Here is a 9017-nt window from a genome sequence, read left to right on the forward strand (position 1 = left end):
TTTTGACAATGTTTAAGAAAAATGATATTTTGAAAAAGAAAATTTTAAGTCTAATAGAGATGGTCTTTGATAGTCTCTAATAAAGACAGTCTTTGACAGGGCTATATGACGGCTAAGGACCGTCTCTAATAGAGACGATCTTTGACAATCTCTAATAGAGACGGTCCTTGACAGTCTCTAATGAAGACGGTCTTTGACAGGTTTATAAGACGGCTACAAACCGTCTCTAATAGAGACGGTCTTTGACAGTCTCAGATTACAAGTAAAAGACGGCCAATGACCGTCTCTAATGCGGATGGTCTTTGACCGTCTCAGATGACTGATGATTTGTGGACGTTTAACATTTTAAGACAATATTAGGGATGGTCCAGAGCCGTCTAAAATTTTAAAGACGGCTTACGGCCATCTCTAAACCGTCTTTAAGCCAAGGATTTTTAGAGACGGTCCTGGACCGTCTCAAAATCCATCCTTTTTTTCCACTTTTCATGTAGTGAATAGGGATATACTTAAGCTTAGGTTATTCTCATTTTCTCTAAAGGATCGGGCCAAAGCATGGCTCAACTCTCTAAGACCTAATACTATTACTTCATGGCAAGCCTTAAGTAGAGAGTTTTTGAAAAAGTTTTTTCCCGAGCAAAAAACAAATGCACTAAAATAAGAAATCATGTCATTCTCCTAAAAGGGGAATGAACTATTTTTTCAAGCTTGGGAGCGCTTCAAAGATATTCTAATTACTTGTCCACATCATGGTTATGAACCATGGCACGTGATTGATGCTTTCCGAATGGGGCTCACCATAGATACCCGTCAGTTCATAGAGATGATGTGTGGTGGAACCTGTTTTCACAAAGATTATAATGAGGCTTGGGATTTTCTAGATATGTTAGCAGAGAATACGCAGACATTTGATGTCTCTGCTAAATCAGACCAAACTAGACCCATTCCTAGAGAGAAAGCGGGAATGTATGTCGTAAGAGAGGAAGACGACCTTAATGCAAAATTCTTTGCATTGGCTAGAAAGGTCGAAGCCTTGGAAATTAGGAAGGTTGATATGGTTAAAGCAAATACTTCCTTAGGTAATTTTTGTAGAATTTGTGGTAGTACAGACCTTAACACAAATGATTATCTAATAATCTCAGTTGCACAAAATATCATGCATGAGCATGATCAAGCAAATGCTATAAATAATTACTAAGATCAGCTATGCAACCAATGGGAAACACGTATAATCCAAATTAGTGTAACCATCCTAATCTTAGTTAGAGTAATGGACCACAAACTAATGTGCCCAATGCACCTCAAATGCCTCCACAAAACTTCTTTGGGGCACCTAACAATGTACCATATGTGCCCCCGCCAAAGTGATCATCTGTGGAGGATGCATTGACCACATTCATGAACTCTCAAGCTTAAATGAATCAGCCTCTAATCCAATCAAATCAGGAATTAAAGATAGTTGTGGCTAGGATTGAGACTCAACTAAATGCTAGGGAAAAAGGCACATTTTCTTCTCAACCTGTACCAAACCCTCAAAACACATATTTCATTGGAGACTCAAATCCAAGTGAGCTACATAATGAACAAGCTAAGGCCATCATTACCTTGAGAAGTGGAAAAAAGTTCGATAACAAGATAATGCAACCAGTAGAAATACCGGAGGATGAGCCACTGTCTCAAGAAAATGATGAACCGGATATGGTTCAAGAGCCGCAACAGCAAAAGGATAAAGAGACTAAGTCATATGAGCCTTTAGTTTTGTTCTTATCTAGACTTAGGAATCCAACTGTCCCCATGAAATATCAATATTCCTCTGCTTGATGCCATTAGACAAATTCCATCATATGCTAAATATCTCAAGGACTTGTGCACTGTAAAGAGGAAATTAAATGTGCACAAAAAGGCCTTCCTTATTAAGAAAGTGAGCATTATCATTTAACAAAGGATTATACCCAAATACAGAGACCCGGGAAGTCCCGCTATTCCTTGTATTATTGGGAATTTCCAAAATGAGCATGCTTTACTAGATTTGAGTGCAAGTGTCAACTTAGTACCTTATTCAGTTTACAAACAAATGGGGTTAGGTGAGCTTAAACCAACCACGATTACACTCCAACTCGCTAATCATTCTATTAAGGTACCAAGAGAAATTTTAGAGGACGTATTAGTCCAAGTAGAGAAATTCTACTTCCCCATGGATTTTATTGTACTAAACACTAAACCATGTGTAAATGCCAGTTCTCAAGTTCCTATCATTTTAGGCCGCCCATTCCTAGCAACTTCAAATGCAATCATAAATTACAGGAATGGAATGATGAACTTGTCTTTTGGTAACATGACTCTAGAGCTAAATATTTTCAATCTATGTAAGCACCCGATTGATAATAATGAAATCCGAGCTAAATTTCATGGACTACTTGATAGAAGAAGAGGAATTGGAACCTAGTCTGACTGAGGAATTGATTCAAGTCATTGGAGACTTGAAAAATTCTGATTTAGAAAAAGTGTTTATTGAAATTTGTGATGATAATGAGAGCACTACCACCTACGATATTGGTATGTACCAATGGAGACTACGCACTCAAATCCTATCTATCGAGGACTCGCGACCTCTGCCATCACCAACCAATGTTCAAAGGCTTGATTTAAAACCACTACCAAATGAGCTTAAGTATGTATACTTATGTGAAAATAAAACTTATCCTGTGGTGATCTCTTCATTTTTAGAGAAGGATCAAGAGATTAAATTGTTGAAAGTTCTAAGGGACCATAAAGGAGCCTTAGGCTGAACCATTTCTCACATAAAGGGTATAAGCTCTTCCATATGCACCCATCGGATCCACCTCGATGATGACACTAAACCAATTAGACAACCTCAAAGGCGTCTCAATCCAAACATGATGTAAGTTGTAAAAAATGAGGTAATTAAATCATTGGATGTGGGAATCATCTACCCAATATCCGATAGTGTTTGGGTGAGTCCAACTCAAATAGTTCTAAAGAAATCTAGAATAACTATTATCCAGAATTCTAATAATGAACTCATACCAACACGTGTCACCACTGGTTGGCGTGTTTGCGTTGACTATAGAAAATTGAACCAGGTCACAAAGAAGGACTATTTCCCTCTACCATTCATTGATCAAGTTTTAGAGAGGGTAGCAGGTCACTCATTCTATAGTTTTCTTGATGGATATTCCGGATATAACCAAATAGAGATAGCCCTGGAAGACCAAGAGAAAACCACGTTCACTTGTCCATTTGGTACGTTTGCTCTCAAACGGATGTCATTTGGATTGTGTAACGCTCCAGCAACTTTCCAACGGTGTATGTTAAGTATTTTTTTCAAATATGGTTGGAAAGTTTCTTGAGGTTTTCATGGACGACTTCTCTGTATTTGGGAGTAGTTTTGAGAAATGCCTCAACAATTTATCTCGTCTTGTTTAGGTGTGAAGAGAAACACCTTGTCTTAAATTAGGAGAAATGTTCTTTCATGGTTCAAATGGGAATTGTTTTGGGCCATGTTATCTCCAAAAATGGAATCGAGGTAGATCGCTCAAAACTCGACATTATAGCTAATCTACCTATCCCCCGAACTGTTAGAGATATTAGATCACTTATAGGGCATGATAGTTTTTATAGAAGATTCATCAAGGACTTTAGTGTCATTACTAGACCCTTGACTAATCTTCTTCAAAAGGATGTTCCATTTAAGTGGATAAATGAGAGTGTAAGTGCCTTTAATAAAATTAAATCATCTCTTACCACTGCACCTATCATGCGTCCACTAGATTGGACACTTCCTTTTGAACTAATGTGCGATGCAAGTGATTATGCCATAGGGGCTGTTTTGGGCCAAAGGAAAGATAAACAGCCCTAAGTTATTCACTATGCGAGTACAACTCTAAACTCGGCCCAAGTGAACTACTCGACAACTAAAAAAGACTTACTTGCAGTAATTTTTGCTTTGGATAAGTTTAGGTCCTACTTGCTGGGATCTAAAGTGGTCATTTTTACGGACCATACGGCTTTGAAATATTTACTATCTAAGAAGGATGCAAAGCCGAGACTTTTGAGATGGATCCTCCTACTCCAAAATTTGACTTAGAGATAAAAGATAAGAAAGGAGTAGAAAACGTAGTGGCCGATCACCTTTCTAGATTGGAGTTAGATGATTCCACTAAGGAGATGCATATCCAAGATACTTTCCCTAATGAATAATTATTTGCGATCTCTAAATTGCCTTGGTATGTGGATATAATGAACTATCTTTTAACGGAAAAAATGTCATATCATTGGAAGTAACAAGATAGGAAGCTTTTTGAAACCGAGGTTAGGAACTTCTTCTGGGATGACCCATATTTATATAAATATAGGACAGATCAGATTTTTAGATGTTGTGTCCCAGATGATGAAGTTTAGAGTGTTATTTCCTTTTGTCACATGGAAGCATGTAGTGGCCATTTTTCTGTTAAGAAAACTACTGCAAAAATCCTACAGTGTGGTTTTTACTGGCCCACCATGTTTAAAGACACCTATGCTTTTTGTGTTACTTGTGATAGATGTCAAAGGTTGGGAAGAGTGTCCTGGCGCAACATGATGCCTTTATCTCCAATTTTACCATTGGAGATTTTTAATTGTTGGGGTATTGATTTTATGGGCCCATTTCCATCTTCTTTTGGATTTCTTTATATATTGGTTGGTGTGGACTATGTCTCAAAGTTGATTGAGGCAGTTCCATGTAGGACCAATGACAACAAAGTGGTCATACGATTCCTCAAGGAAAATATTTTTTCTAGATTTGGAACTCTAAAGGCCATCAGTAGTGATGACGGGTCTCACTTTTGCAATAGGATATTTGAGGCTTTGATGAAGAAATATGACATCAAGCATAAAGTGAGTACCCCATACCACCTACAAACGAGTGGGCAAGCCGAGATTTCTAATTAGGAAATCAAACACATTTTAGAGAAAACTATAAGGCCAAATAGGAAGGATTGGTCTCTCAGACTATCCGACGCTTTATGGGCTTATAGAACTGCTTATAAAACCCTGATTGGTATGTCTCCATATAGATTGGTGTATGGGAAGGCTTGCCACTTACCAGTGGAATTGGAACATAGAGCCTACTGGGCAATAAAGAAATTAAACTTTGATATGGATCAAGCAAATGGACAAAGGAAATTAGAGCTGAATGAATTAAAGGAGCTGAGGAGAGATTCCTATGAAAATTCTAAAATCTACAAAGAGAGGACCAAAGTTTTTCATGACAAAAATATCCCGAGGAAAAATTTTGAACCTCAGCAAAAGGTCCTATTATACAATTCTCGTCTCCAGTTCTTTTCAGGAAAGTTAAGATTAAGATAGACAGGCCCCTTCATTGTGAAGAATGTTTATACTCACAGGGCTGCTGAAATTGAGAATCCACATAATGGCAATGTGTATAAGGTTAATGGTCAGAGATTAAACCTTATGTGAAAAACTTTCATTTGGGAGAGGAGTCATTCCCTCTTCATGAGCCAGAATATTCAGATTGATGCTCCTAGTCTGATGGAGCATTTGTGTAGGATTTATATCATATTCAATTTTTTTAGTGTCACATAGCAAGTGAGTTTTTCATGATAGGTACTATCCACCCTTTCTTTTATTTTTATATCTCTACATTACATTATCATTACATTGAGGACAATGTAGATTTTAGGTTGGGGGCTGTGGATAGTCATCCATGTGAAGATTTATTTTTTTTGGGTTTTAGTTTATTTTATTATTATTTTTATTATTTTTAGGTATCAGTTAGGTTTAAGTTTATTTTTTTTAGGTTTATGGGGAAAAAAATTTCATCATTTTCAAAATAATATTTTTATATACAAGAATGTGAACATGATATTTTGTGAATTCCAAAGGCAAAGTTTATACTTACTCTATGTTGATAGTAATTAGAAATCTGATAACTGAAAATTATAGACTTGAGTTCAATTATCTAATCATTAGTTTAAAGTGAGTTGTAATTTGATATACTGAATTCACAATACACCCTAGCTAACTAAGTGAGAAATATGATATGTGAACTAGAATAACAACTTTTGATTCAAACAATGTTGAATGAACTAGTACCATTGATATATGTTTAAAAGAGAGAATATTGAAGGAAAAAAAGAGTGATGGAAATTTTTTTTTATTATAGAGCATGAATGCAATGACCATAATAATCGTGTCAGTAATCTGGAGTAAGGATACCTAAGTATCCATTACTGTTACCATTACAAGTACAATCACTTAGGTTATGAAATAAACCCGGTGGGAATCTTCATTTAAGGGTGGCCTATAATAATGAGGATATAATGATAAAAGAAGAAATGTCATAAAAAAATGAGATAACTAGAGATTTCATATTCTTGGGATGATTGAAAGGAGTTAGGATAGAGAACATGCATATTTCTCAAAGTTAGACTAGTGTCACGGAACACCTAAATATATTGGATCATAACTATTCTAAATTTTGATTAGGTTTCTGAACTCAAGGATGTAATAGATTAGGAAATTGAGATTTTAACTAACTTCAGACTTAGAGTAAGTATTGTTTTGTTTTGGAATTCATATGATGAATGGACGCATAATTGTATAAATTTCTGAGTATTGAACTATTTTTCATATTTTCAATGTTTGTGGGTAACATTTCTGTAAACCCTCACGAGACTATAACTCGTCCACTAGAGGAAACCTAGGGGTTTAAAGGCTTGTTGCATATGCTAAATGCAATCGAGATTACCGGTGAAAGTGGTGCAGTTAGAATTTTGTTTTCATTTTAATTTTGTTTCTAGAATTAATTTTTATTCTTATTTTTATTTTTCTTCCCTTATTTTGTTCGGGACTAGCAAAATGCCGGTTGGGGGGTGTGTTAAGACTCAAATATTGCATAATTTTCCCCATTTATATCTTGGTTTTATGAACATGAATCAGCTTAATGTTCTAATTTACTCATGTATGTGTTGCAAGGTAAATTTAAGAGCTTGGATTGAAAAAGGGTGTTAAAAAGCATGGATTTGATGTTCAAGAATTACCAAGGCAAGGGATGGATCTTAAGAGACCAAGATTGAAGAATTCATATGCCAAAGATCCAAGAAAACCAAGTGAGGAATGAAGAGAATCAAAGATTTGAAGTGAAAAATCCTGAAATCGTCCTGAAAAAGTGTATTCTAAAGCGGTGAAGTTTATTTTGGAAAACTGCGCAGCAGGAAGTCTGTTTTAAACGAATTATGCAGTGGGAAGTCTATTTTGAAAAAATATGTATATTTGAGGCGGTTTATAAGGTTTTTCAACTTTGTATGAAAATTGGAGTTTCTACTTATAAATAGGGCTTCCTAGGGTATTCCAAGAGATTATTCAAGGCATCCCAAAGCAAAATTTAGAGCTTTTAAAGAGTTTTTAGTTTTATTAAAGCTTTATAAGTTGTTTTTTAAAATTTTAGATCTTTTCTATTTGTATTTTTTTATTTCTTTCTTGTTGTTTTTTATTTCTGTAATTTAATTATGTTTTTCTAAATTCTTTCTAACCCAAGCTAGAAGGGAAGCACATGGGTTTAATAATTTTTTAAGATTATGATGATTGATTGTTTTAATGATGAGAAGAATGGTGTATACATGTTATCTATTATTTAGGTTTTGTTTTTTATCCTCTTGTAAGATGCATCTGTTTCCACCATATGAGATCTACATTAATGAATAGGCTTACCCTAGATCAATCAGATTTCCTAGATAGTTGAAGTTCTCAACCTGTTATATTTCTTTGATATTCATTATCCTATAGATATTGAATACTTAAAATCACTAGCACTTGAGAATATATGTCAATGGTGCAAATTCATTATTTTTTAATCTTTTATATCATTTATTAAAATATTTAAACTATTTTATTTTCCGATTAGGCTGACCATAGTGCTCAGATCCTAGTTGTATTATCCAAGTCATCATGATTTTGAAACATTAACCTATGTGTGGAACTTTGAAGCTTGGGTGTTATTTTATGCAGTTGAATTACATCCATTCAAAAATCCCAAAATTAAATCATCAGATTAATTTTTATTACTTAGTTTGTTTTGCATTTGATTTTTTTTCTTCTCACAATTCATCTCCCTATGGGATCGACCCTGTATTCACGGGATACTACTTATGAACCTCTACACTTAGAGGCAAGCAATTAGTTACATCCAGAATTTGAGCATTGTAGGGTTGCTTTCCTGAACCATAACCTAACTCCTTTAATGAATTCGGTTATTAGTGATTTATTAGCTGAGGAACAACGACTGCAAGTTTTCTCTAGGGACCATCTGATCTGGTACTCGCTGTATCCACCTCTGCACAAAATCGTGGTTCCACTCCTTTAACTTGTTGCGACTGTAATAAAGTGGGACATGTTGTTGCTCAGTGCAAAGATTGGTACACTTATTGTTGACGGACTAGTCATGGTATTCAGGACTGTCGTTCACGTGCCTATGCATCCTCATTAGGTTGTGGACGCGGTGGTCAAGGTCATGGCTGTGTTCATGCTCTTTCTACTACTTCTGCAACTAGTTCTTTCGAGCCTTCTGTTAGTGATACTACATTTACTGTCTCTGCTGAAGGTCTGTCCTCACCTTTGACTCCTGCGATGCTCTAGCAGATCATGTAGGCCCTTTCTATGGCCGGTATGTCAGGTATATCCTCATCTTCTATATAGTTCTTTGATTCGAGGGCTTTCAACCATATGACTGGTGATGTATCACATCTTTGTGACATTCATCCCTACACTGGAAATTAGACTATTTCTACTGCAGATGGCACTAGATTACTCATTTAGTCCATTGGTTCATTGACTTTCTCTCCTTCTGCCCATCGCCAGTTTACCATTCGTGATGTATTTCATGTCCTTAAACTCTCTTCAAATTTAATTTCTGTTGGTCAACTTACATCCAATAACTACTTAGTCATATTTCTTGTTTTGTGTAGGATCTGGGAAGGGGCAAGGTACCTGGGAAGGGTAGG

At 35.8% G+C, this 9017-nt stretch overlaps 1 non-coding gene across 1 annotated transcript; it reads right to left on the reverse strand.

Annotated features, from left to right (window-relative positions):
- Positions 1–646: 646 nt before the first annotated feature.
- LOC131222107 (small nucleolar RNA R71) lies at positions 647–753 on the reverse strand. Its single transcript, XR_009159815.1, has one exon. It is a non-coding gene; the product is annotated as a small nucleolar RNA R71 (small nucleolar RNA).
- Between the last annotated feature and the right edge of the window lie 8264 nt (positions 754–9017).

This window comes from Magnolia sinica, chromosome 12 (assembly GCF_029962835.1).
Source record: "Magnolia sinica isolate HGM2019 chromosome 12, MsV1, whole genome shotgun sequence".
Lineage (NCBI taxonomy): Eukaryota > Viridiplantae > Streptophyta > Magnoliopsida > Magnoliales > Magnoliaceae > Magnolia > Magnolia sinica.